The following is a 26,511-nucleotide window of genomic DNA, read 5'->3' as shown; positions in this document are numbered from 1 at the left end:
CTCAGCTGTAGTCTCTGCTCAGGGTCTCACAAGCTAAAAATCAAAGTGTGAGCTGGCTGGCTCCTATTAGAAGCTCTTTTCCAGAAGCTCTGGGAGAGCATCTCCTTGCAAGCTCATTCGGGTTGTGATGGAATTCCACTCCTGCAGTTGCAGGACTGAGGTGGCAGTCAGCCAGGGATCCCTATCAGCTCCTCGAAGCTGCTCTCTCTCGGGTCCTTTCCACATGGTCCCCACCTTCTCAAGTCATCAAAGATGCATCGAACCCTCCCTCACACTTCACATCTGTGACCTCCTCTCCTGCCCCCAGCCAGAGAAAACCCTCTGCTTCTAAAGGGCTCGTGTGATTAGATTAGGCCCCTACCAGCTCATCTTTCTTTTCTTGGACTTAGAGTCAACTGATTTCTATCCTTAATGATGTTTTTGAAATCCCTTTGCCATATAATTTCACAGGATTGGGGGCTTGATGTCTCATCACGTTCAGGGGTTTGGATGGAAATCTTGGGGGCCATATTTAGAATTCTGCCTACATGGGAAGCAAAAGTGCTTTGTCACCTCTAAAGTGCCAGACGTAGGCTCTCATTAGAGTCTAATGAGGGTATAACCCTTAGGGAGGGTTCCCTTCCCTCTGCCCCAGGATTGCAAAGGAAAGGGTGGCACTGGATTAAGGATGGCTGCCTGTGGCCCCTGCCCCTTCTCCTCCTCCTCTTGAGCCTACCTCTGGGCTTTTCATGACTTAGAGAGGGAGCCCTGTCTCAGGACCCCAAGACTTAATCCTGTCCATCGCCTTCACCTTCCAGATCTTCAGCCATTCCACACCTGCTGCAAGTTCATTCCTGGGCTCTGCCCTTCCTTCACACTCTCTGGGTACCACCCCTTACCGGGATCTACGATAGCCGTCTACACTCACCTGCTCCCATCTCTGTCCACTGGAGCCTGGCCCCTACCAACCCCCACTGCCTTAATCTGTTCTCCCTCCCTTATCTCAGTGGACACCTTCCAGGCCATCTCTGCCAGGCTTTTCTGTGATGGCAGCCATGGAGTCTGTCTTGTACCTGTGGTATTATTCCCAACACCCAGCCTGGTGCTAGGAGCATAGCAGACACTCTAGCAAATGTTCGTCATTGTTTGTCTGGATCCATGTATCTATGTGGTCCATGTGCTAATGTACTCCCCTGCCTGCCCCAAACCTGAGCATACGTCACCCACTGTCCCCTCAGCAAGTGACACCTGTGTCACTCTCTCCCTCAGCCCAAGAGCAGTGACCACAGACAGAAGCTGCATGAGTGTGTCCATCAGGATAAAAGGCCAGCACTGACGCTGTTCTGTCTCACGCCCCCCTGCCCCCACCACACACACATACGTGCATGCACACACGAGAGGCTCTGCGTTCTCCTTGGCCTAAGGCTGGGGAGGGCAAGAGCCACCACCCACCACCTTTCTACCCCTCACCATACCTGGGCCTCAACTCAGCTGAACCCTCTAGGAGTTACTTGTGCTGGCCTTAATCTTTTTTTCTTTTTCTTTTTCTTTTTGAAATGGAGTCTTGCTCTGTCTGGAATACAGTGGTGCAATCTCAGTTCACTGCAACCTCCTCCTCCCAGGTTCAAGCGATTCTCCTGCCTCCGCCTCTCAAGCAGCTGGGATTACAGGTGCCCACTACCACATCTAGCTAATTTTTGTATTTTTAGTAGAGACAGGGTTTCACCATGTTGGCCAGTCTGATCTCGAACTCCTGACCTCAGGTGATCCGCCCACCTCAGTCTCCCAAAGTGCTGGGATTACAGGCGTGAGCCACCGCGCCTGGCCAATCTTTTTTTATTCCATCCCTGAATTTAGGCCTATGTTCTCTTTCCCCAGAGCCCCACCCACTTCCTCTTGGGAGTCCAGCCGAGGACAGTGTGGTTTGAAGAACATTCTAATCCCAGCCCGAGAGCTCTGAGAGAAAAAATGACTACAAACCCTGGAATGTAAAACCTGCTGCTTCCTGCAAAGCATTTTGAATGAAACACGTAACCAACAGCTGCAGCACAGAGAATGGAAACTCTGAGGGACGTCATGGCTCCAGGTTCCAAATAGCAGGGTTGTGAGCAGGACAAGCTCTTCATTTCAGCCCAGCCTGGACACCCTCAGCAGCACCCCTCCCTGCTCGCCTTCCAGGAACCAGGCCCGTCATGCCAAGGATGTGCCGCTGTTGTTTGCTTATTCCAAACACCCCTGGCCTCCAACACAGCCAGACACCCTGTGTATAGAGGTGAGACCTCCTTCCCACTCATCAGCCCCCAGAGGCATCGAGGACCCCCAGCCCAGCTACTCTGCCCTCTCAGGAGCAGCTTAATGCATCCCTCAACATGATCCCCAGGCCAGGCTGGGCAGGGCCAGCCAATTCATGCAATGTAGGAAGATATCACTGCCGAAGCTGCTCTAGGGCAGACTTGTGGTGAGGGGGCAGGACAGGCAGCCCACGAGGGGCAAGAGGCCCTAGAATTGGAGAATTCCTGAAGATCACTCCTGCATGAAGGGAAGACAGCAAACATTTTTCCAACTTCTTTTTTTTTTTTTTGAGGCGGAGTCTTCACTCTGTCGCCCAGGCTGGAGTGCAGTGGCACCATCTCGGCTCACTGCAAGCTCCGCCTCCCAGGTTCGCGCCATTCTCCTGCCTCAGCCTCCCGAGTAGCTGGGACTACAGGCGCCCGCCACCGCGCCCAGCTAATTTTTTGTATTTTAGTAGAGACGGGGTTTCACCGTGTTAGCCAGGATGGTCTCGATCTCCTGACCTCGTGATCCGCCCGCCTCGGCCTCCCAAAGTGCAGGGATTACAGGCGTGAGCCACCGCGCCCGGCCACATTTTTCCAACTTCTTTAGGGAGATATAACACACTCAATAAAACACACTCGTCTTAATGGTGTGACCTGATGAACTTTCATATATGCACACACCTGGATGAAATGTAGAACATTGCAAATACCCCAGAACATTCCCTGGATCCCCTTCCCAGTCAATATTCATCCCCCTCAGAGGTGACCATGATTTTGAACTTCTCTCACCATCAATTAATTTTGCCTCTTTTTGAACCTCATTGAAATGGAATCACCAACAGTATGTGCTTTCACAACCAGCTTACCTAGTTCATCCTGTCTATGAGATTCATCCACGTTGCAGACACACTAATGGCCCCATGGCACCTCCCACACTCCAGGTGCTGTACCAAGGACATCATGGTTACTTTTTTACACTAAGGCCTTGATATTGAACCCATTTTCCAGATAAGGAAGTTGGTTGAATCAGCAGTTCATTGCCACACAGTCAGGACTTGGAGAGGCTGGAATTCAAACCCCAGAGAGAGCCAGAACAGATTCTCTCTTCTCTTTTCTCTTAACAAACTTAAAGGGACCTGCCTCCATTATACCTAGAGATCTACAGCCTGGAATTTCCTCACAAGGGAGACCTGTTTCAGGGTTTTGTGCACTTGGGAGCCCAACAGGAGCACCCATTTTACTTTAGTCCCCTATTCCATGGGGAACATGGGCAAGGCAGAAGAGGAGGGGTGAGCAGCAGGTAAGGAGGGCGTCTCAGGAGGCCCAGACCTAGGCAGAAAAGGTTTGACAGCAAGAGAACGAAGAGGTTCATTCATTTAGTCAGTCAATATTTATTGAATGCCTGCTGTATGGCAGGCACTGTCCTAGGCACTTACTTTTTGGTTATCTACCTGTATGTATCAAACCACTCTAAAATGCAGTGGCTTAAAATGGACAACAAACATTTATTATCTCTCACAACTTTATAAGTTGGCTGGGCAGTTCTTCCACTGATCTCACTGAGGGACTTTTATGCTGCTGCAGCCAGATGGCAGCTGGAACTGAAGTCATCTGGGAGCTAGACTGGACTGGCTGAGTCAAGATGGTGGCCTTATATGTCGGGCACCCTGGAAAGGACCCGGAGGGCTGGGCTCGGCTGGGACTAGTGCATTGCTGGGATTCCTTCTCTCTTTCTGTCCTCTATGGGCCCCTCCTTCTCCATGTGGCTTTTCCACATCTCCTCTCCATGTGGATTTCTCCAAGAGGGTATCCAGACTTCTTACATCACAGCTCCTAGAAGTAATAAAGTGGAAGTCACCAAGTCTTATTAAAGCTTAGGCCTGGCAATGGCATGGCACCACTTTGGCCATATCTTCCTGCTTAAGGTGAGTTACAAGCCTGGACCAGATTCAGCATGGGAGCGAACCCTACAAGGGAATGAATATCCTCCAGGGCCATCTTTGGAGAGTAGCTACCACCCCGCAAAACAGAAAATCATTTTCTTTTTTCATTTATTCAACAGACACTCACTGTCAGGCACATAGTCGCTTCTTAAATAGAGTATAGTTAAAGTAAACACCACTTTTGTTTGACTCACTATCATTCAGGATACCAGCCACTGAGAAGCTCTGTAAAGGGTAAATAACATTCATTGAGAGTTTACTGCATACCAGACCCTGAGCTCAGTGCTTTATGACGTCTAACTCATTTACTCCTTATTCATTTTCCCTCCTTTGAAGTAGGTGTTATTGTTTGTCCTATTTTCTAGATCACTTAGAAAATAGGTTATCTATTGCTGAATAACAAACCACCCCCAAACTTAGTGGTTTAAAACAACAATAATCATTTATTATCATTCGTGGTTTATTTGGATCAGCTGGGAAGTTCTGGCTTGGGGTCTCATGATGTTGTAGTCAGACTGTGACTGAGGATAGGGTCACTTTCTTTTTTTTTTTTTTTTGAGACAGAGTTTCGCTCTTTTTGCCCAGGCTGGAGTGCAATGGCGCGATCTCGGCTCACCGCAACCTCCGCCTCCCGGGTTCAAGCGATTCTCCTGCCTCAGCCTCCCGAGTAGCTGGGATTACAGGCATGTGCCACCACCCCGGCTAATTTTGTATTTTTAGTAGAGACGGGGTTTCTCCATGTTGGTCAGGCTGGTCTTGAACTCCCGACCTCAGGTGATCCACCTGCCTCGGCCTCCCAAAGTGCTGGGATTACAAGCGTGAGCCACCGCGCCCGGCATGGATGGGGTCACTTTCAAGGCTTCTTCACTCACAGGTCTGGCGCCTGGGCTGGGAGGACACAAACAAGTGGAGGCTGCGAAAGCCAGGGTCTTTCAGGCATCTCTCTATCTATGTGGCTCTCCACATGAGCTCTCCAACATGGTAGCCCCAAGATAGCCGGACTTTTTTTTTTGAAACGGAGTTTCGCTCTTGTTGCCCAGGCTGGAGTGCAATGACGCAATCTCGGCTCACTGCAACCTCTGCCTCCTGGGTTCAAGCAATTCTCCTGCCTCAACCTTCTGAGTAGCTGGGATTACAGGCACCCACCACCACGCCTTTTTTTGTATTTTTAGTAGAGATAGGGTTTCTCCATGTTGGCCAGGCTGGTCTCGAACTCCTGACCTCAGGTGATCCACCCGCCTTGGCCTCCCAAAGTGCTGAAATTACAGGCGTAAGCCACCTTGCCCGGCTATTGCTGGAGTTTTTTACATGGTCACTTAGTGATCCAAAGGCACATATCCAGAGAGACAGAAACTGAGTCACTTTTCCTAACCCAGAACTTGGAAGCCATGCAGTGTCATTTATACCTCATTCTATTTGTTAAGGCAGTTAAAAAGGCCTGCCCAACACTATTCACAATAGCAAAGACTTGGAACCAACCCAAATGTCCATCAGTGATAGAGTGGATTAAGAAAATGTGGCACATATACACCATGGAATACTATGCAGCCATAAAAAAGGATGAGTTCATGTCCTTTGTAGGGACATGGATGAAGCTGGAAATCATCATTCTGAGCAAACTATCACAAGGACAGAAAACCAGACACTGCATGTTCTCACTCATAGGTGGGAACTGAACAATGAGAACACTCGGACACCGGGTGGGGAACATCACATACCAGGGCCTGTTGTGGGGTGGGGGGATAGAGGAGGGATAGCAGTAGGAGATATACCTAATGGACGAGTTAATGGGTGCATCACACCAACACGGCACATGTATACATATGTAACAAACCTGCACGTTGTGCACATGTACCCTAGAACTTAAAGTATTAAAAAAAAAAAACAAAAAAACAAAGACTCAGTGCAACAACAACAACAACAAAAAGACCTGCCCAGGTACAGCAGGAGGGAGAAACAGTTCCATTTCTTGATAGGAAATGTGTCAACAATCTGAGCCATATTTAAAACCACCATAGTCTATCACCTGGACATAAGTTATTTACATTCCTTTCACATACAAAATATACTCATTCTTTTCCAAAGATCCCCCAAACTCTCATCTATTATGGCATCAGATTTAGGCTAGAAAGGTCTAGGGTCCCATTATATAAACCATCCAGGTATGGAGGGAGTTCCTCAGATGCAATTTCTCAGGCACATTTCCTTAAGTACTATTCCTCTTTATTCAGAGACTTGTGAACTAAAGAGACAAGTTGTCTGCTACTGGACCAGGTGCAGTGACTCACATCTGTAATCCCAGCACTTTGGAAGGCCAAGGCAGTTGGATCACCTGAGGTCAGGAGTTCAAGACCAGCCTAAACAACATGGTTAAACTCTGTCTCTACTAAAAATATAAAAATTAGCTGGGCATGGTGGCAGGCACCTGTAATCCCAGCTACTCAGCAGGAGAAGAATCGCTTGAACCCAAGAGGCGGAGGTTGCAGTGAGCCAAGATCACACCATTGCACTCCAGCCTGGGCAAAAAGAGTGAAACGCTGTGTCAAAAAAAAAAAAGTTATCTGCTATTTACACACTGAACATCCAATGATGAGATAGGCATAGCGTAGCCACTATAAACACTCTTATTCAAGAGAGGGGAAAGGAGGCACACAGCCATGACTGGTCCATAGCAATTCTGAAATCCATTCAGGCTCATATTGTATTGCCAATTTCTTGATTAGGGTTCAGTCCTACTGCCTGGGAATGATTCTTTGTGGTTTTTGGCTCTGTTCTCTAGATTCTTGGTTCCACCTTCTGAATCATCCTTCTTTCTCTATAAAAAATGGCTGGTGATATGGTTTGGTTGTGTCCCCACCCAAATCTCATCTTAAATTCCCACATGTTGTGGGAGGGACCTGGTGGGAGGTAACTGAATCTTGGGGGCAAGTCTTTCCCATGCTGTTCTTGTGATAGTGAATAAGACTCACGAGATCTGATGGTTTTAAAAAGAGAAGTTTCCCTGCACAAGCTCATCATCTCTTTGCCTGCCACCATCCATGTAAGATGTGACTTGCTCCTCATTGCCTTCTGCCATGATTGGGAGGCTTCCCCAGCCATGTGGAACTGTAAGTCCAATTAAACCTCTTTCTTATGTAAATTGCCCAGTCTCAGGTATGTCTTTATCAGCAGTGTGAAAACAGACTAATACATCTGGTGTTTCCAACTGAGTAGTTTTCAGCCTGTTTCCTTCCTATAGAATTTTGGGGGTCCAAAAGCCTTTTTTCATTTCATACTATTCTGACCCTTTTTGCCCAAGCTGGTGGTGCTTCTGACAAAATAATTATATTAAAAACTGTGTGGGTTTCCCATGAATCTTACTGGGGCTCACCCTATTAGTCAAAAGCTATAACCACACATTTCATCAAGAAAACATTCTCTACATTCTTCTTGTGAGGCTGATGTAAAACAATTTACTTAGGATACTTAGAAGCCCTGTTGTTTAATGAAGAGGATCTGTGAGGCACACTCTTTTTTATTTTATTTTTAATTTGTTTTTATTTTAATAGGAAATGCTTCATGAATTTGCATGTCATCCTTGCACAGGGGCCATGCTAACCTTTTCTGTATTGTTCCAATTTTAGTATATGTGCTGCTGAAGCGAGCACTGAGGCACACTCTTGAAATACTTAGAGGGCCTTTGTGTATTCAAAATATTTTATGAAGCCTTAGATATTTCTGAGATTTTAACAAAGGTTCTTGTAGTCCCACTCTGGATTTTATCTTTGTCCTGAAGCCCTTTCATACTTTGAGAATATTTTGCCATCTGGGAGGCTGAGAATGAGAACCAGATTTATTTTCAAACCCAGCAAGCCCCTGACTCCTTTATATATTTTATAAATTTTGCTTGAAAGTTAAAGCTTCCTTTTAACTCATCTTTCTCTGTCTTTATCATATACAGCTAAAATAATCCAACTAGCATTGTCTTTTCTTCTTTTTTTTTGGAATGAAGTTTCACTCTTATTGCCCAGGCTGGAGCGCAATGGCATGATCTCGGCTCACTGCAACCTCTGCCTCCCGGGTTCAAGTGATTCTCCTGACTCAGCCTCCTGAGTAGCTGGGATTATAGGTGCCCGCCACCACGCCCAGCTAATTTTTGTATATTTAGTAGAGACGAGGTCTCACCATATTGACCAGGCTGGTCTTGAACTTCTGACCTCAGGTGATCTACGTGCCTCGGCCTCCCAAAGTGCTAGGATTACAGGTGTGAGCCACCACGCCCAGCCCAACTAGCATTTGCTAATCCAACTAGCATTTTCAACAGTCTGCTTAAAAATTGTTTTAGCCCAAACCATTAGTTCATTAGGCATATTTTCTTCTTCTTTTTTCTTTTTTTTTGAGACAGAGTCTCACTCTGTCACCCAGGCTGGAGGACAGTGGCACAGTCTCAGCCCACTGCAACCTCTGCCCCCTGGGCTCAAGCAATTCTGCAGCCTTAGCCTTCCAAGTAGTTGGGATTACAGGCATGAGCCACCAAGCCCAGCTAATTTTTGTATTTTTAGTAAAGAAGGCATTTCACCGTGTTGGCCAGGCTGGTCTCAAACTACTGACCTCATGTGATCTGCCCATCTCAGCCTCCCAAAGTGCTGGGATTACAGGTGTGAGCCACCATGTCTGGCCTTCATTAGGCACATTTTCTATTGCTCACATAGCTTCAAGTGACAATGTTGCTAACTTTCTTCCACTACATAATAAGGGTTTGTCCCCTTTCCTTCTGCTTCCAATAACATTTTCTTACTTTCCTTTAAGCCCTCATCAGCTACTTCCTTGAGAACTATCAGACTTCCATCGACAATATCCTCAAAGTCCTTACAATCTCTGCCCATCTCCCAGTCCTAAAGCCACATGACTTAGGTTCTGTGATGGCAGCATTCCATCTCCAGGTTGTAGAAAAGTCTGCATCAACTATCTATTGCATGATAAGAAACCATCCCCAAACAGTGGTCTTAAGACAACAACAATCATTTATTTTGTTCATGAAATGTGAGGGTTGACGGGGACTAAGCTAGGCACTTCTCACTCAGGGTGTCTCATGAGTTTGCAGTCAATTGGTGGCTGGGGCTGAGGTCAGCTCAAATGCTGGGGTCTAGACTAGAAGGTTCACACTGCTTGGGGCTGGATGACTGGGGCTTCTCAGGAATCTCTCACTTTAAATGCAGTCCCTCTACAAGGCAGCCTCAGGGTAGCTGAGTTTCTTTCACAGCAGCTGAAGCCTCCCCACACAAGTGTCCCTAAAGGAATCATCAGAAGCTGCAGGGTCTTTTCTAACCTAACCTTGGAAATTACACAGTGCCACTTTTGCCACATTCTATTTGTCTAGGCACTGCCACATTTCCACCCAGTTGCAAAGGGAGGGGACATAGGCTCCACTTCTTGATGGGAAGACAGTCAAAGGATTGTGTACATGTTTTAAAACACACAAGAGTTTAAGTAATATGTCCAAGGCCAAATAGCTGGAAAGTGATGGAGTTGAGGTTTGAACCCAGGCCTTCTGATTCTAGACTCACATTCTCAACTGCTAGTCTACACTGCCTCCTGTAAGTTGTGGACACAAATGGTCTACATGATGCAGAAGTTGGGGAGACAGGGGTTCCCTGACTTGGGAAAGTTACCATCTTGCTTTTCTTACCCAGCTTCCTTTCAGAAAGGTAGTAGGACTCATATTACTTTCTTTGGGGGTGGAGTGGCTTCCTGACTGTAAAATGAATGAACAAATCCGAGCTGGAGCAGCCTCCTCTCAAGGAATTATCTCTTCCTTGAGATCATTTTTTTCCCATGGCCATCAGTGCCTTGGCTGGTTTCCATGTCACTCTCACTGTGGCCTTCAGACACCTCCTTGTTATCTGTTCCTGTGCTCTTGGTCTTACGTTCTCACTACTAGTTTTTTTCACAGGGGGATGGAGGAGTATCCTTTGGCATTTCTTTCTTTCTTTCCTTCTTTCTTTCTTTTTTTTTTTGAAATGGAGTCTCACTCTGTCACCCAGGCTGGAATGCAGTGGTGCAATCTCGGCTCACAGCAACCTCCGCCTCCTGGGCTCAAGTGATTCTTTTGCCTCAGCCTCCCGAGTAGCTGGGACTATAGGCATGCACCATCATGCCCGGCTAATTTTTTGTATTTTAGCAGAGATGGGGTTCCACCACATCGTCCAGGCTGGTCTTGAGCTACTGAGCTCAGGCAATCAGCCCACCTTGGCCTCCCAAAGTGCTAGGATTACAGGTGTGAGCCACCACCCCTGGCCTATCCTTTGACATTTCAAGAATGTCTGCCAGCCTGTTTGGAGGAAGGCATCCTTTCAAGCCTGAAGATCATTCGTCAGAAGATGAGGCTTCTGTGGACTTTATCAGGCCAGAGAGTTTTCCTACATTTCCTTTAAGTCTTGACTTCGAGCAGGTTTGACTTTGAACATCTTTGTCATGAGCCTTAAAGTCCAGAATGGGACTTGCATGATAGACCATGTCCCGTGAATCTTGTCTGGAATATCCCTTCATATTCTGAATGACGCTTAGCTGCAGAAGATAGATCATCCTGAAAGCACATGGTGGACAGGTGTAAGACCGCCATAAATGGAGACGTCATCTGTGTGTTGCACAAAAGGGCTGGGCCAAGGAAGTGAGCAGAGTGTGGCCTGAAACCCAGCCTGCACTCCACCAGCCACACCTTCCACCCTGGTGAGGGACTGTGTCTGCCTGGAGGAAAGAAAAACTTTTTCTTGCTTGTCCACCCAGAGCCAGGCATCTTTTTCTAACTCAATAAAGATACCATATGTATTAACAGCAGCACCAGGGGAAGGTGAGAAGACAAAAATATAGTAACCTACTCCATAGGACAAGTCATAGAAATCAGCCCTGACAAATCACAATAATGGATTTATTACATTTCAAGAAAAGGTCGAACAATTGAGCCTCAGGAAAGGATGTAAGCATCTGGAGTCAATGCATCTCCTCACCAGAACATTCCCATTAAAGCAACCGCGTTCTCACAGCTCCCCATCTCCGCCCCAGTTCAGAATTCCAGAATCTCGAGAGAGATAATCTGACTGGCCCAGCTTTGACCCTCTATACCAATCAGCCATGGCCAGGGCCAGGAGGAGTCACAGAATGTAGCATCTATGCCATCGACAACTGCTCAGCCCCCTTGCCATGGGTGTCAGGTTGGTGCCCAGAGAAAAGGCCCTAATTGTGAGCCTTCCAGCCCTCCAAGAATTCCTACAGCAGTGCAGTACGATTGTCTAGCATTTGTGAGCTTCCCACAAAGTCCTGGGAAGTTGATCTGACCCAACCAGTGGGAACAAAATGTTCCTATAGCTGTTTAGCCATTTGATTTCACCCTACAAACAGCAGGCAGTGACATTTTCCATTTTCCACATTTTTTCAAAGCTCTTGTTTATTAATGCTTTTAGCATCAATAAAAAGTCAAATTCTTCATATTCTTCTCCTTATTAAGACTGTGTCATGGGGTGTGGTGGCTCATGCCTGTAATCCCAAGCACTTTGGGAGACTGAGGTGAGTGGATGACTTGAGGTCAGGAGTTCGAGACCAGCTTGGCCACATGATGAAACCCCATCTCTACTAAAACTACAAAAATTAGCCTGGCATGGTGGCACAGGCCTGTAGTCTCAGCTACTCGGGAGGCTGAGGCAGGAGAATTGCTTAAACCCAGGAGCTGGAGGTTGCAGTGAGTGGAGACTGCACCACTATACTCCAGCCTGGGTAAGAGAGCGAGGCTCTGTCTCAAAAAAAAAAAAAGAAAGAAAAGAAAAAAGACCGTGTCACAGAAGACTAGAGCATTCAGCTCTGTAAAACTGTTCAGAGGCCAACCTAACATCAGAAATGAATTCTACTTTGGGAGGCCAAGGCAGGAGGATTACATGAGGCCAGGAGTTCAAGATAGCCTGGGCAACATAGCAAAACCCTGTCACTACAAAAATAATAAAAAATTAAGCCAGGGCCAGGCACGGTGGCTCACGTCTGTAATCCCACTTTGGGAGGCCAAGGCGAGAGGATTATTTGAGTCCAGAAGTTTGAGACGAGCCTGGGCAACATAGCAAGACCCCATCTCTAGTCGATAATTAAAAAAAAAAAAAATTAGCTGAGCGTGGTGGCATGCATGACTATAGTCCCACCAACTTGGGAGGCTGAGGCAGAAGGATTGCTTGAATGATCCCTGTCTCAAAAAAAAAGAAAGAAGGAAATGAATTTTGGCCAAAGCCACAAAATTAGTTTGTAGTGTCTTGATTGGCAATCTCTTAAAATATTTTTTTTTAATTATGATATACAGTCATGAACCACATAATGATGTTTCAGTCAACAAAGCATCGCATATACAATAGTAGTCTCATAAGACTATGATACCACATTTCTACTGTACCTTTTCTATGTTTAGATACACAACTACTTGCCATTGTGTTACACTTGCCTTCATTATTCAGTACAGTAACATACAGTAAGGGTTTGCAGCCTTCGAGCAATAGGCTAGGCCATATAGTCTAAGTGTGTAGTCAGCTATTCCATTCTAAGTTTGTGTAAGTTCACTCGATAATGTTCACACAATAACAAAATTGCTTAACAATGTATCTGTAAGAACTTATTCCTCATAATTAACCCATGCATGACTATATTTAAAATGTACACAAAATGGTTTAACAGAAATCCTCATAGCCTCTCCCCAGATTCAACAGATATTAACATTTTGCTTCAGATTACCTTATATTTTTCAAAGGAATAAAACATTACAGCTACAGTCAAATCCCTGCCCCATATCCCTTCTCTCTCCCACTCACACAGATATGAGTGCCATCCTAAAGTTGGTGGCATCATTTCCAAGAGTGATTTTGGTTTTGACATTTTGTTTGGCCCTCAGGTGCAAAAGCTTGAGTTCATCATTCTCCTCGATGGCACGCTGTCATCACCGTTCTGTACAGAGACCCTCTCTTGTTTTATTTATTTATTTCTTTAATCCTCATTCACCAGCCCAGTCCCCCATCTATGAATGAGGCAACCACATTAGTGTGTTTGACATCACATCTTTGTCTGTGTCTCTATAAAACATATGTTGCCGACTGGGTGCAGTGGCTCATGCCTGTAATCTCAGCACTTTGGGAGGCCGAGGCAGGTGGATCACCTGAGGTCAGGAGTTCAAGACCAGCCTGGGCAACATAGTGAAACTCTGTCTCTACTAAAAATACAAAAACTAGCTGGCCATGGTGGCGGGCTCCTGTAATCCCAGCTACTCTAGAGACTGAGGCAGGACAATCGCTTGAACCCAGGAGGTGGACGTTGCAGTGAGCCGAGATCGTGCCATTGCACTCTAGACTGAACGACAAGTCGAAACTTTGTCTCAAAATAAAAAAAAAAGTTGCCTTTCTGTGCACATGTATTTTTAGTTTATATGAATGATGTGCTGCAGATTTCATTCTATTTCTTGCCTTCTTCAGGCAGCACTGTTTTAAGGTCCATCCACATTTTTGGGTGTACATCTAGTTGGTTCTGCATTCGCCCCATTGTATTATACTTATCCCATTCTTATTCCATTCCCCAGGTGAAGTGGGAGAGAGAGAGGCAAACTGAGGAGATGACGGGCCTGTCCTTGAGACTCCATCCTAGGAGAGGGATACTAATGTCCCCTTTCCAACCACATGTGTACATGTGTGCATGCATATGTGCACACACACACACACACACACACACCCCTTCAGCTGGGAACGTGGGAAGGTTGGGGTGTGGGAAAGAAATGGGGAGTTCAATCAGAGGAGGATCTATCCTGGAGCTCTGGTACTATGAAATCCAAGTCGTTGCCTCCTCCAGGAAGCCTGCCTTGACCACCCTGTTCCATGCAGATCTCTCCCTCTTCTGGGGATGGCAAATCTCATTTAATCATACACTAGTCTAATCTAGTCTTTCTGTTACTATCTCCCTGATCAGACTGAAATCCCATTAAAGGGAAAGACCATCTCTTGTTCTTTCTGTCTCTCTTGCTCAAGGCCTGTCCCAGAGGAAGTGAGAGCAGGGAGTGGGAAGTTGGATTTTGCTTTATTCAGGTTCCACTTCCTCTGTTTTAGGAACATGCCATCTTTCAGCAAACAATTATGTGCCAGGTTCGTAGAAGTCTGGAGAGGAAACGTGCACTGTGCCAGCTCTCAGGGGGCCTTTTTCATGGGGAATGTGAACATCCAAACACAAAGCTGGAGGACAAGGTGGAGGGTACACAGATCTGAGCATGTACCTGGGGCACAGAGGAGGAACCGCCAGCTCAGTGCACAGGGGGGCCAGGGAGGGCTTCCAGCAGAGGTCACAACCAAGCTGAACCTAAAAGAGAAGAGTTAAGCTTAGAGCTGGGCTTGGAACAAGGGGAATATGAATTAACATGGGGAGGAAGCAAGAAATCTTGTGTGTGTTCCAGTCATTATGGCTGTGTAACAAATTATCATAATATTGGCATAAAACAACCCTTAATTATGTTTGGTATCAAGTCAGGGTCAGGAATCCAGACAGGGCACAGCAGGAGGAGCTTGTCTCTGCTCTCTGTTGACTGGGGCCTCCACTGGAAGCACTGAAGGCTGGGGTTTGGAATCATCTAAAAGCTCATTCACTCACAAATCTAGTGGTTGAACCTGGTTGCAGGTTGGAGGCCTCAGATCTCCTCCACATGGGTCTCTCCATGTGGGCCAGTTTGGGCATTTCCATAGCACAGTGTTTAGATTCCTACAGCACACATCCCAAAGAAGAGAGAGAGAGCTAGGTGGCAGTTTTAGCTTTTATATGACTTAGCATCAAAAATCATCCCTTTTGCCATAGTCTGTTGGTTAGAGCGGTCTCAAGCCCCTATCCCAATTTGATTAAGGAAACAGAGACCCCCTTCCTCTCAGTGGGAGGAGTGTCAGTCACATTGCAAGAGCATGTGGGTTGTAAGATATATTGTGGTGCGGTCATCTTTGGAAAACACAATCCCCACCACCTGTGTTGATGGGGATGGGAGGGGGTGGGGGAACAACAATAGACCAGTGTCCACTATTACTGGAGCAGCACGTGTGAGGTGAAGGCAGGAAAAAACAAGGCAACAAGGATAGGGCAGGCCAGGTTCTGGAGGGTCTTAAAAAGCACACGTAGAGGTTAGGTGCGGTGACTCAGGCCTGTAATCCCAGCACTTTGGGAGGCTGAGGCGGGCTGATTGCGAGGTCAGGAGTTCCAGACCAGCCTGGCCAACATGGTGAAACCCCGTTTCTATTAAAAACACAAAAAATTAGCTGGGCATGGTGGTGTGTGCCTATAATCCCAGCTACTCGGGAGGCTGAGGTAGGAGAATTGCTTAAACCCAGGAGGCGGAAGTTGCAGTGAGCTGAGATCGCGCCATTGCACTCCAGCCTGGGTGACAGGGTGAGACTCCATCTCAAAAAAAAAAAAAAAAAAAAAAAAAAAAAGCACACATAGGACAATGTTTACCGATAAAGGAAGACTTTGGAAGCCCCAGGACTCCTGCTCTCTTTTTCCCATCCACCAAGCATCTTCTCTGTGTTTGATCAGAAAATATGCAAAGCCCCCCATGAGTACCTGAAGCAGAGGAACTCTCAGGGTTTAGGCTTTCACGTAAGTTGGCTCTTCAAATGTATGGCAAGGTGGTGGACAGCAGTAAAGCCAGGTCTGTGTCCTGGGAGTTAGAGTCAAGGGTAGCTAGCCAGCAGCTTCCTACCCCTGTTCCTACGTTCACGTGCACACCACATGTACCTGGCCAAGCCCAGTCTCTCAACCTGAGTCCCATGGATGCTGCTGCTTGGGTGGCAGGTGGAGACTCTTCAGAAGTGTCCTGCCAGGTCCACTTTGAATGGCCCTAGGCAGAGTACCATTCATGCTTCATACACACAAGCTCAGGAGGTATAGGCCAAAGGGGTAGCATGATACCAAGAAGAGAGCTTTAGCTTGGGACGGGAGTCCTGTGTCCTTATCCTGCCTCTGCTCAACCAGCTGTGGGCCTTGGAGAGGACATTACCTCTGCTGGATCTTGCAGGCAAATGCAAGGATTGGACTAGACAGGAGTTTTCTCCAAGTGTAATCCTTGGAGCTCATGCATTAAAATCACCCACCCAAAAAACTACAGTGAGATACCACCTCACACTCACTAGAATGTTAAAATCACAAAGACTGACAATATCAAGTGCTAATGAAAAGGTAGAACAACTGGAACCCTCATATATTGCTGGTGTGGATGCAAAATCATACAGCCACTTTAGAATCTACTAAAGCTAAATACCTTCCCTATGACCCAGCAATTTCACTCCTAGACATTTACCCAAAAGATAAAAACACATGTTCACATAAAAAAAGACTCATACAAAATGATCATAGCAGCTTTATTTATAACGGCCAAAAATTAGAAACAGTCCAGGTGTCTGTCCATCAATAGGTGAATGGATCAAAAAAACTGTTTAATCAAAAGAAAGAAACTAAACTATTAATACACACAACGTGAATGGATTTCAAAAACATGATTCCAAATGAGAATAGTCAGAAACAAAACAAATGTATACTGTATGGCTCCATTTATCATGAAGTCCAAAAACAGATGAAACTTTAGGAATGGTGCTAGAAATCAGAGCAGTAGTTACCTGGGAGGATGAGCAGTGGGGTCGAGAAACTGGAAAGAGGATCCATGGTACTTTCTGGAGTGATGGAATTGTTCTATATCTTGATGGGATGTGGGTGACATGGAATTGCACACTTAAAATCTGTGTATTTCATTTCCCTGTTATAGCTTATATTTTGTTACATATTATTAAAAGTAAAATATTTAGACTGGTAAAATGCAGTTTCCTGGGCGCCCCAGACTCACTGAGTCAGGGAGTCCTCTCTGGCAAGGCCCTGGAATCTGCATGCTGAACGGGCTCCAGCTTTGGAGAGAGCATTAGACTTGAGGCCCAGGTCCCCAGGGGCGATACCCACACGCCGCTCCCTGCCCCCCACCCCGGGACGCCCCCCACTGCACACGATCCCACTCGGCCCTTGGCGCTTCCCCCTCTCCCCAAGCCCCCAGCCCCTCTGCCCAGTCGCCCCTGGTAACCAAGAAAGGGCTTGAAAATCCTCAAAGTGCAGCCGCCCGGGGAGGGGCCGTCCACAGTGTCAGCAAGACAAGGGCACATACAAAATGCGGGGTAATTGCCGCTTCTCTAATTCGGGGCCCTTTGTGCGGCGGCGCGGAGCCGGCGGCCGCGCTCCCAAGCCCGGGCCTTTCAGCCGCCCAGGGGGGGCCCCGGCGGCCGCGCTCCCCGCGCTCCGCCGCGCATAATTAATCGGGCTTCACAGGGCCCGGGACAAAGGCGCCCATTCACCCCGCCGCTCCTCCCCCCGGGGATATTGTTATTTCTAAAAACTGCAGCCAGCTGGGCCGCAGAGAAACGTCAGCTCTGTGGGAGAATGAGCGCCCGGCCGGGCCGCGAGGAGACTGGGAGCTCTGTCTCTCGCGCCCCGCGCGGGATTAGAGCGGCCAGGGAGCTGGGGTGGGCAGGGGGCCCGGGGTCTTTTCTGAAGTCTGCACGACTCCTCAGAAAGCCTCGTGATTTCCATGGGGCCCTGGAGGAGGGAGCCATGGAAATGGTAATGCGGGGCATTGAAGCTGGCTCATAGGGAAGGAGGGGGGTTGCGTCCAGGCTGCCCAGGCCGTGGCACGGCTCCCGGGTGGGAGGGGCCGGTGGACGGCCCAGTGGCCAGGCCCGGGTGCCCCCACCTGTACCAGGCCCTCCCGGACACCGGGAAAAATGCATCCAGGAATAAAGGCCCGAGTCTGGGTCCGAGGAGCCTGCAGTTAATTTAGGGGCGGGGGATGTGGTGCCTCCACAGTAACCCAGCTCCGCTCCAAGGACCACCAGGAAAGCTGGTTGAAAGCATTGCCTACACACGCCTGGGCCTCACCACCGGGGATTCAGGCTCCCAACTTTCCAGGCATCTGCATTTTCCTAAGCTCTCCAAGCGCCTCTGAAGCCCGCCAACATTTGGTTACCACTCAGCACTGTCCTAGGAAGGTGGCTCCAGTGCTCCACGTCCCATTTCACAGGCGGGAAATGGGCCCAAGGAGATAAACAGACTTGTCCAAGATCACAGAACAGAGATGGAACTGGACCGTGGGCATGTTGGTTGTATACAAAAGCAGAACAGAAGAAGGGAGAGGGTGCTAGAAAGGGGGTCTCAGGCCTCACTTCCTCCCCTAAGCATTCCCTGGCAGCTCGGGGCGTCTGAGCTCTCCCTTCCCTGGCCTCTCCTTGCAGGAGACCTGTCTGCCTGGTTAAATGCCTCCAGCGTGTTCTTCTCTGCCTCGTGGATTTGCGGGGGGTTCTCCTACCTGCTCCATCAGAGGCACGGTTGAGTGCAGGCCCAGAGGCCCCACTGGTTTTATGCCAGGGTCAGTGCCCAGCAGAGCTCCAGCCAGGGCTTACTGGATGGGAGCAGCATCTCATGACTCCAGGGTCCAGGCCTTCTAGGCTGCATTCCTCTTCAAAGTCCAGTGTCCTCCCCAGGCCAAGGAGAGGCCCGGGTCCCAGGTCGGCAGTGCTGGGCTTCACCTTTGCCACTGAACCCAAGGAAACGAGCACCCGTCTATTCCTCCTCCCAAAGCTGGGAGCAGTTGTGAAGAGCCGCCATGAATTTCCAAAACCTCAGCATCCTGAACGCCTCCCAGAACAAGCAGAGGCCTTTCCAAAACCCTGCCCCTCCAAGCCCGTCTTACTGAGACATTCTGTCCCTCGGCTATACTCTGGAAAATGTTCTCTCAGCCTAAGACTGCCAGTCCCAAGCAGGGCCACAGGCCTCAGAGCCAGACCGCACCACAGGGCCTTGCTCCTCCAGGTGAGTCAGGGAAAGGAAGCTGCCTGTATTTTCAGAAGAGCCCAGGCTGTCCTCCAAGGCCCAGAGAGGGTGCCCAGCCAAGCTCATTTCTGCTGCTACCACGCCATGCAAGACACTGGAAAGCCAACATCACATGACATTCACATCTGTGGGTGGAAGAATGTGCAGAAAACTCGAGAACAAAGTAGAGGGAAGGAGAGCACAGAGTTCAGCCAAGCCTCTAAGGGGACAGACCAGCTGTCCAGTAACAAGCAGACTCAAGCACAGCCGCGGAAGTCAACAGATTTTCCCAGGGGGACCCTGTGACCTAGGCAGCCCCCAGCAGCCAGGCCACCAGCACAGCATCAAGCAGAAAACCAATCCAGCTCTGTCTCCCATTAAATCAGCTTTACTTAAGATATAGAATGACCCAATACTGTCTGAAAATGAGATGACCAAGGCTCAGCTAAGAGGAAGCCAGACTATGTAAAAGAATGTCCTTGAAATATAAACTGAAATATTTAAGGGTAAAGGGGCAATATGTCTCTAAATTTTTCTCAAATGATTTCATAAATGTAAATAATTGGTGAATCTGGGGAAAGGGTATATAGGAATTCCTTATATAGTCTTATAACCTTTCTGAAGTTTGAAATTTAAAAACCAAAACAGTAGGCAGCAGACACACCGAAACATCATGGCACCGATATTATAAATCCCATACCCAGGGAAGGGACTCAGCTCTCCGGTTACCTTCCCCCTGCAACACACAGTCACACTCACACTCAAAATGCTTGGAAATGCACACCTAAGATCTGTGAATTTCATATTATTAAAAACAAAATATTTGAACTGGTAAAATGCAGTCCAAAGATGCATGCCTCTTTCACTGTCTTCTGTCATAGCAATTTGTGAACCCAAGTCAGGCTCAGCGTCCTTAAGGGGAAGGCCAGTGTTGTTTACCTCTGAATCCTACTGCAGCTAGCAATGCACTTTGTAAATGGTAGGCATCTAATCAAACCTAGAATCCAATCATTTGCCATGTAAGGTTTCTAGCTCTAAGTGAGGTGGAAGGAGGAAGAGAAGGGGGTAGGTAGCCACATGGAAGAAGAAACCAAGAAAGATGGCAGAGTCCACATGGATTTTCCAGTCCAATACACTTATGTCAGAACTAATTTTTTTGTTTTGTTTGGGTTTTTTTTTTTTTTTTTTTTTTTCCAGACAGAGTCTCACTCTGTCACCCAGGCTGGAGTGCAGTGGCACAATCTTGGCTCACTGCAACCTCTGCATCCTGGGTTCAAGCTATTCTCCTGCCTCAGCCTCTCAAGTAACTGGGATTACAGGTGCACACCACCACACCTGGCTAATTTTTTGTATTTTTAGTAGAGACGTGGTTTCACCATGTTGGGCAGGCTGCTCTTGAACTCCTGACCTCAAGCGATCTGCCTGCCTTGGCCTCCCAAAATGCTGGGATTACAAGGGTGAGCAGCCGCGCCCAGCCAAAAGTTTTTTTTTCAAGGTTAGTTAGTGGTTAAGCACAGCTGGTGGTTACCGGAGTCAACAATGGACTTACTAAACATTGCCTTATTCTCTGAGTGTTTTGTGTATTTGAATATTGTCCCTCCACTGAGACCACAGGGGTAACGGCCTTTCCTCTCCCTACCCTCCCTTGGCCATCCTATAAGCTTAATAGAGACACAGACCTGTGATGTGCCCTTAAGTGTCTCTATCAGACTCGAAGCTCCATGAGGGCAGGGCTGTGTCTTATTTGCTCTCTTCAGCATCCCCAGCACTTAGCACAGTGGTTGACACATTGTTGGTGACTAGTACATACTAGTTAAATCATAGAGTGAATGAATGGGAGTTTTGTTGAGTTTAATTGAGTTTAGTTGAGTTGGGTTGAGTGGGGTTGAGTTGGGTTGGGTGGAGTTGAATTGGGTTCAGTTGGATTGGGTTGAGTTGAGTTGCCTTCTTCCCCAGGGTACATTGAGCAGGTTCTTTGGGAGTCATGCTTCTGACATCAGATGCTCAACCACAGACTCAGAATTAATGCAAGCCTCCCCTCTCTGCTTTAACTCCCACTCTTAGAGCAGATCTCTCTGGCTGCTGATTCTATCACCAAAGATGGTGGAGCTCTCTATGGCCAGTGTAATATGATCAAAGTTACGATAAGGTCCTCTTCTCATGGTCCTTTTGGGTGGGGCTACTTCGGGAAGAGGAGCTTTGGTAAAGCACCTTTCTGGTGAAGGCAGGATCTTCTGTAGGAAAGCTCTGGATTGAAGTTATGGTACCATCACCCCCGACCTCCACCACCCCATCACTCTATCCCCACATACACAATAGGAACAAGGCTAGGGCATGGGGGGCAGCAGAGAGCAGCACCCTGCAGGTGCCAGTGACTGAGGGAGAGCAGTAGGCCTGAGGGAAGCAGGGGGAGTGTGGCCCACGACCAGTAGGAGCTCCATGTTTCTCCCTGATGCTTGGGGCAGGGCACTTGTGATAGGGCAGGGGAGGTGCATCTCCCTGTCACTAACAGGAACAGGAACCTGAGGCCTGGGGATCTTCAATCAGGCCCTCTGAGGTCTTCCAGCCTCCAACCCCTGGGCTAGGAGCCTTGTGTAGCAATCTTCCTGTTGCTATCATGGAGACCTGAGCCCCAGCTCAGCCCTGGGAAGGGTTGGATGCATTCCTGGCCATATGGATGGTACGTTTCATTCAGGCTGTCCAGATGTTTATGTCCCCCCAAATTCATATGTTGAAATCCTCACCCCCAAAGTGATGGAGGTAGGAGGTGATTAGGTCCTGGGGGTGGAGCCCTCATGAAAAGGATTAGTGCCCTTATATTATGCCCTGAGACAGACCCCTCACCCCTTCTGCCACGTGAGGTTATGAGGAGATCGCCCTCACCAGACGCTGAATCTGCCAGCACCCTGATCTTGGACTTCCAGCCTCCAGAACTGTGAGAAACACATGTCTGCTGTTTACAAGCCATCCAGTCTATGATATTAAATGTCTGCTGTTTATAAGCCATCCAGTCCATGATATTTTGTTATCATGGCCTGAATGGACTCAGATATCAGAGATATTTCTGTATAGCCTGGGGGAAGGAAGAGTTCCTCCTCTCACATCGCCTACTGTGGGCTGGACTATGGTGAGAAAACCTCCCCTTTCCAGCACCTCTCACCATCTCCCTGCTCCCCTTTACAGGAAACCCCTTCCTGGGCCTTTGGGGCATGGGCATGGCTGGGCATGCTCCCAGCACACTTCATGTTTGCTTCCAACCTAAGAAAAGCCAGGCTTCGCAGCAGGGAGCTCTTTCTCCCTCCCGACCTCCCCCTTTCTTCTCTGTCTGCCTCCCCTTCACTCTCCCCTATCTCCATCCCCTCAAACCCAAGAGTTTCCAAAGTGACAACATGTGGGCCCCAAATCAAACCCCTGTCCACAGGTCCTGCCTGCGTCCCTCTTCCTCCCCAAGCTCCCCAGCCTGGCCACCCTTGTCAGCCCCACCCCCACTCCCACCCCCACCATTCCTCCTTGTGGACAACTTTCTAAATGCAGCCACACTTCCCCTTTTGAGCCACAGGGCCTATAAAACAGCTGCAGACAGTCAGCGGCACTGCGAAAGTCCCCTTGCCAAGTTTGGCTGAGACCAACACCCTCTAACTCTAGCCATTGCTCCCCCACTCCCAGGCACTGAGAGAACAGGCTCCTTTTCGAGTAAACAGTGGGGAGACATCATGTTCCCAACATTCTAATCTAAAGAGGACTCACTGAGGGGCCCAGCCAGGGGGAGGCGGCAGCCCAAAGCCTAGCCTGGCTTCCCACATCCCCAACCCTGCCAGTGCCCTGTGAGACCCTGGCTACTCCACCCCCTCCAGACACAGTCTTCTGTTTTGCAGGATAAGGGGATAGCTTGGTTGGTTTCCTGGTCCTTTCTGAGTCTAAAACTCCATAAATCGGTCATTTCTCCTTAAGGTGTGCCTGCGCAGTGCCTGGAGAGGGAAGGGGCTTTTCTGAGAGACATGCTGCCACCTGAGGGTTGTCCAGACGCGAACTCAGTCCCCCACCTGCCCTTCTGTGCTCTTTCTGCAACACTTTGGAGTAGCTCTCAGTCCTGGCCACATAGCAGAATCACTCAGGGAGATTTTACAACATCTCAATCCCCAGACACACTCCAGACCCATGAAATCTGAATCTCAGGTTGGGGCCTGGAAATCAGCCTGTTTGGAAAGTTACCCAGGTGATTCTGCTGAGCGTTCAGGGTTGAGAACCACGGTGGAAAAATCTTCCAGGAAGTAAAGATGAAGCTATAAGCCAGAGGTGATACATTTCCGTTCCACATTCTCTGCTGAGAACGATCTAGAGGCTGGTAGGAAGAGATCTGGGATGAACTAGGCATGTCTGTAAGGGATGGGTAGGGAGTGGCTGTGGCCTGAACTAGGTATTTGTTATCGGTTTTGGTGGTTCAGAGGCCCTGCCCTGAGGATGCAGGAGAGGACCAGCCTCCAGGCACTGCCTCACTGGCTGGCTTGCTTCCTCCCAAACCTCCCACCTCCCAAGTCTCACTATGGCCCTCGAAGGCAGACAGCCCCAGGGCTACAGTCCAGGAACTGGAAACCAACCTCAGCCAGAGCCAAGAGGCCCCAGGTCAGCCCCAGCCCTCCAAGGGCTTTGTGCAGATTGAAAAAAGGAAAATAGAGAAGGGAAACCAAAGCAGGGCAGAATGCAGTGAAGGAGAAAAAGACAAGAGAAAGGGGAAGGACCCTGAGGTCAGCAAGTCATGTGAATGCCATTTAGGGAACAAAACCTGGCTCCCTGCCAACCATCATCCCCTGGGCCTGGAGAGAAGCATCTTCTGCCAGGGTCCAGGGCACAGAGATCCAGGCCAGAAAATCCAAATCCAGAAATCTGCCCAACCATGAGTCTGTGAGCACCATGCAGAGCCAACAAAGGGGCCTCTCGCACAGACACCCTCAGATCCCCACCTCTTCTTCTCACCAGAGCCACAGCCTCCGGTTGGACATTTAAGCGAAATCACTTGGTCATTCCTCAACCAAAAAAAAAAAAAAAAAAAAAAAAAAAGTTGAATCCAATTCCCAAGACACTTGGCATCACATCAGGGTGGCCTGGGCGATGCTGCTGTCAAGCTGCATGACCTGGAGTGAGTCACCTCCCTTCCCTACCCAGGCCTCAGGGCCTGACCTTGCCTGCCTGCCTTCGAAGTCATATTTGAATGGAAGGGACACTGCTGTAGCCCAGGGGTCAAGAGCCTGGGCTCTGGAGACAGAGGCCTGGACCTGGCTCACCACTTACTAGCAGTGTGAGCATTGGCAGCTATGGCTGTGCACTTCTGCTTCCTCATCTGTAAGGCAAGGGTTAGCAGACTGATGACAGAAAAGGAGAAGAAAACACAGACCACACCAACATGGGACTCATATTTAGAAAACACAAGGACTGGCCAGGCATGGTGGCTGACGCCCTTGTAATCCAAGCACTTTGGGAGGCCGAGGCAGGTGGATCACCAGAAGTCAAGAGTTTGAGACCAGACTGACTAACATGGAGGAACCCCATCTCTACTGAAAATATAAAAATTAGCCAGGTGCGGTGGTGGGAGCCTGTAATCCCAGCTACTCGGGAGGCTGAGGCATGAGAATCACTTGAACCCAGCGGGTGGAGGTTGCAGTGAGCCGAGATCATACCACTGCACTCCAGCCTGGGTGACAGAGTGAAACTCCATCTCAAAAAAAAAAAAGAAAACAGAAAACACAAGGACTGCCCTTTGCAGATCCAAAGAAGATGGCAACTCCAATAGAAAGGTGGACAAAGGACACGAACAGGGCAGCGAACAGAGCTGCACGGATGTGTGCAAACAAGACGACACACAGCAGATGCATCAGAGAGGCTTCTATCAGGAGGGGAGGGGAGTGAGGAAGGGGACAAGGGGATGGTGGTTCTCAGCCTGAGATGATTCTGCTCCCTTTCCCCAGGGGTCACTTGGCAATGTCTAGAGACATTTTTGGCTGTCACAGTGGAGGTGTGGGGGTGGGTAATAGTGGCATGCAGTAGAGGCCAAGGATGCTGCCAAACATCCTACAATGTACAGGACAGCCTGCATAAAAGGAATGATCTGACCTGACATGTCAAAAGTGTGGCCAATGAGAAACTCTGGACAAGGTAGATGGACAAACAGACAAATGGGCCAGACGTGGTGGCTCATGCCTGTCATCCCAGCACTTTGGGAGACTGAGGAAGGAGGACTGCTGGAGCTCAGGAGTTAGAGACCAGCCTGGGTAACATAGTGAGACCCCATCTCTCTTTTTTTTTTTTCAGATGGAGTCTCGCTCTGTCGCCCAGTCTAGAGGACAATGGCGCAATCTCAGCTCACCACAATCTCCACCTCCCGGGTTCAAGTGACTCCTCTGCCTCAGCCTCCTGAGCAGCTGGGACCACAGGCACGAGCCACCATGCCTGGCTAATTTTTGTATTTTTAGTAGAGACAGGGTTTCACCATATTGGCCAGGCTGGAGTGAGACCCCATCTCTACAAAAATATTTAAAATTTAGCCAGGCATGGTGGCATGCTCCTGTGGTCCCAGCTACTTGGGAGTCTGAGGTAGGAGGATCGCTTGAGCCCAGGAGTTCAAGGCTGCAGTGAGCCATGTTCACACCACTACACTCCAGCCTGGGTGATAGAGCAGGACCCTGTCTCAAACAAACAAACAAATAGATGCAGGGGCCTTGCACAAACAAATAATGAACATGTACCATAGCTAAGGCATAGGGCAAACCTAAATAAGTAAAATTAAATGGCAATAATAATGGTTCCTAAGTGGCACACAGTTGAGTTTTCAAGTAGTATTTGCTGCTCTACTGCTACTGTTTTGTTGAGGATCTGAACTGCTTGACCCTCTTCTGTTTGTTCCAGCAGCAAATTGTGGGCCTTGGGCCAGAGGGACACCTGTCTTGCCCAGAGATGGAGGAGCAGTCACAGTGGGCAGCCCAGCTCACGCCCCTGCACCAGTGGCCACATGAAGGGAAGGAACAAAACATGATTTAAAAAAAAAAAAATGGGTAGGAGTGACTGGGTTGGGAGAGAAGAGGAAGAGAAAGGAGACACTGCAAGTTTCTATGTTTCACAACATTACAAAAATACCCGCCAAAGCCTGGGGGCCATGGGGAGAAGTGCAAATTGAGCAATGACTGCGGTTCTCTTTTCAAATTCATGGAAAATCCTCTTTTCACAACCCCTGGGTCAGTGAAGCCAGACCCTTCAGCATCACCACAGTGGCCTAGAAAGGACATTTGTCCTGTCACTACCGGCCCCGCACCATCTCTCCCCCTGGCTGCCTCCTCCTTCTCTCACTCACCCAGGCCAATTCTCCATTCCTCTTTTGTTTTCAGGGTGAGGATTATTTTATTTACTTACTCCCACTCTGGTCCCACTAAAGCCCTGAAGCAATTGACAAGATA

At 48.5% G+C, this 26,511-nt stretch overlaps 1 long non-coding RNA gene and 1 other non-coding gene across 7 annotated transcripts; both read right to left on the bottom strand.

Annotated features, from left to right (window-relative positions):
• Window positions 1–3,629: 3,629 nt before the first annotated feature.
• Window positions 3,630–19,183, bottom strand: LOC135966844 (uncharacterized). Of its 6 annotated transcripts, none has more exons than XR_010580479.2 (4): window positions 18,564–18,886; window positions 16,837–16,915; window positions 14,460–14,542; window positions 3,630–4,088 (listed from the first exon to the last, which is right to left on the bottom strand). It is a non-coding gene; the product is annotated as an uncharacterized lncRNA (long non-coding RNA). The 6 variants fall into 6 exon arrangements; XR_010580478.2 differs by lacking the exon at window positions 3,630–4,088 and adding an exon at window positions 10,156–10,924; XR_010580481.2 differs by lacking the exon at window positions 3,630–4,088 and adding an exon at window positions 11,094–12,401 and having other exon boundaries at window positions 18,564–19,183.
• LOC123568568 (U6 spliceosomal RNA) lies at window positions 7,739–7,845 on the bottom strand. The gene has a single exon (XR_006691931.2). It is a non-coding gene; the product is annotated as a U6 spliceosomal RNA (small nuclear RNA).
• Window positions 19,184–26,511: the final 7,328 nt, after the last annotated feature.

The sequence above is a fragment of the Macaca fascicularis genome, chromosome 13, assembly GCF_037993035.2.
Source record: "Macaca fascicularis isolate 582-1 chromosome 13, T2T-MFA8v1.1".
In the NCBI taxonomy this organism is placed as follows: domain Eukaryota; kingdom Metazoa; phylum Chordata; class Mammalia; order Primates; family Cercopithecidae; genus Macaca; species Macaca fascicularis.
Note: the sequence above shows the minus strand (reverse complement) of the source record. Positions and strands in the feature narration are given on the sequence as shown.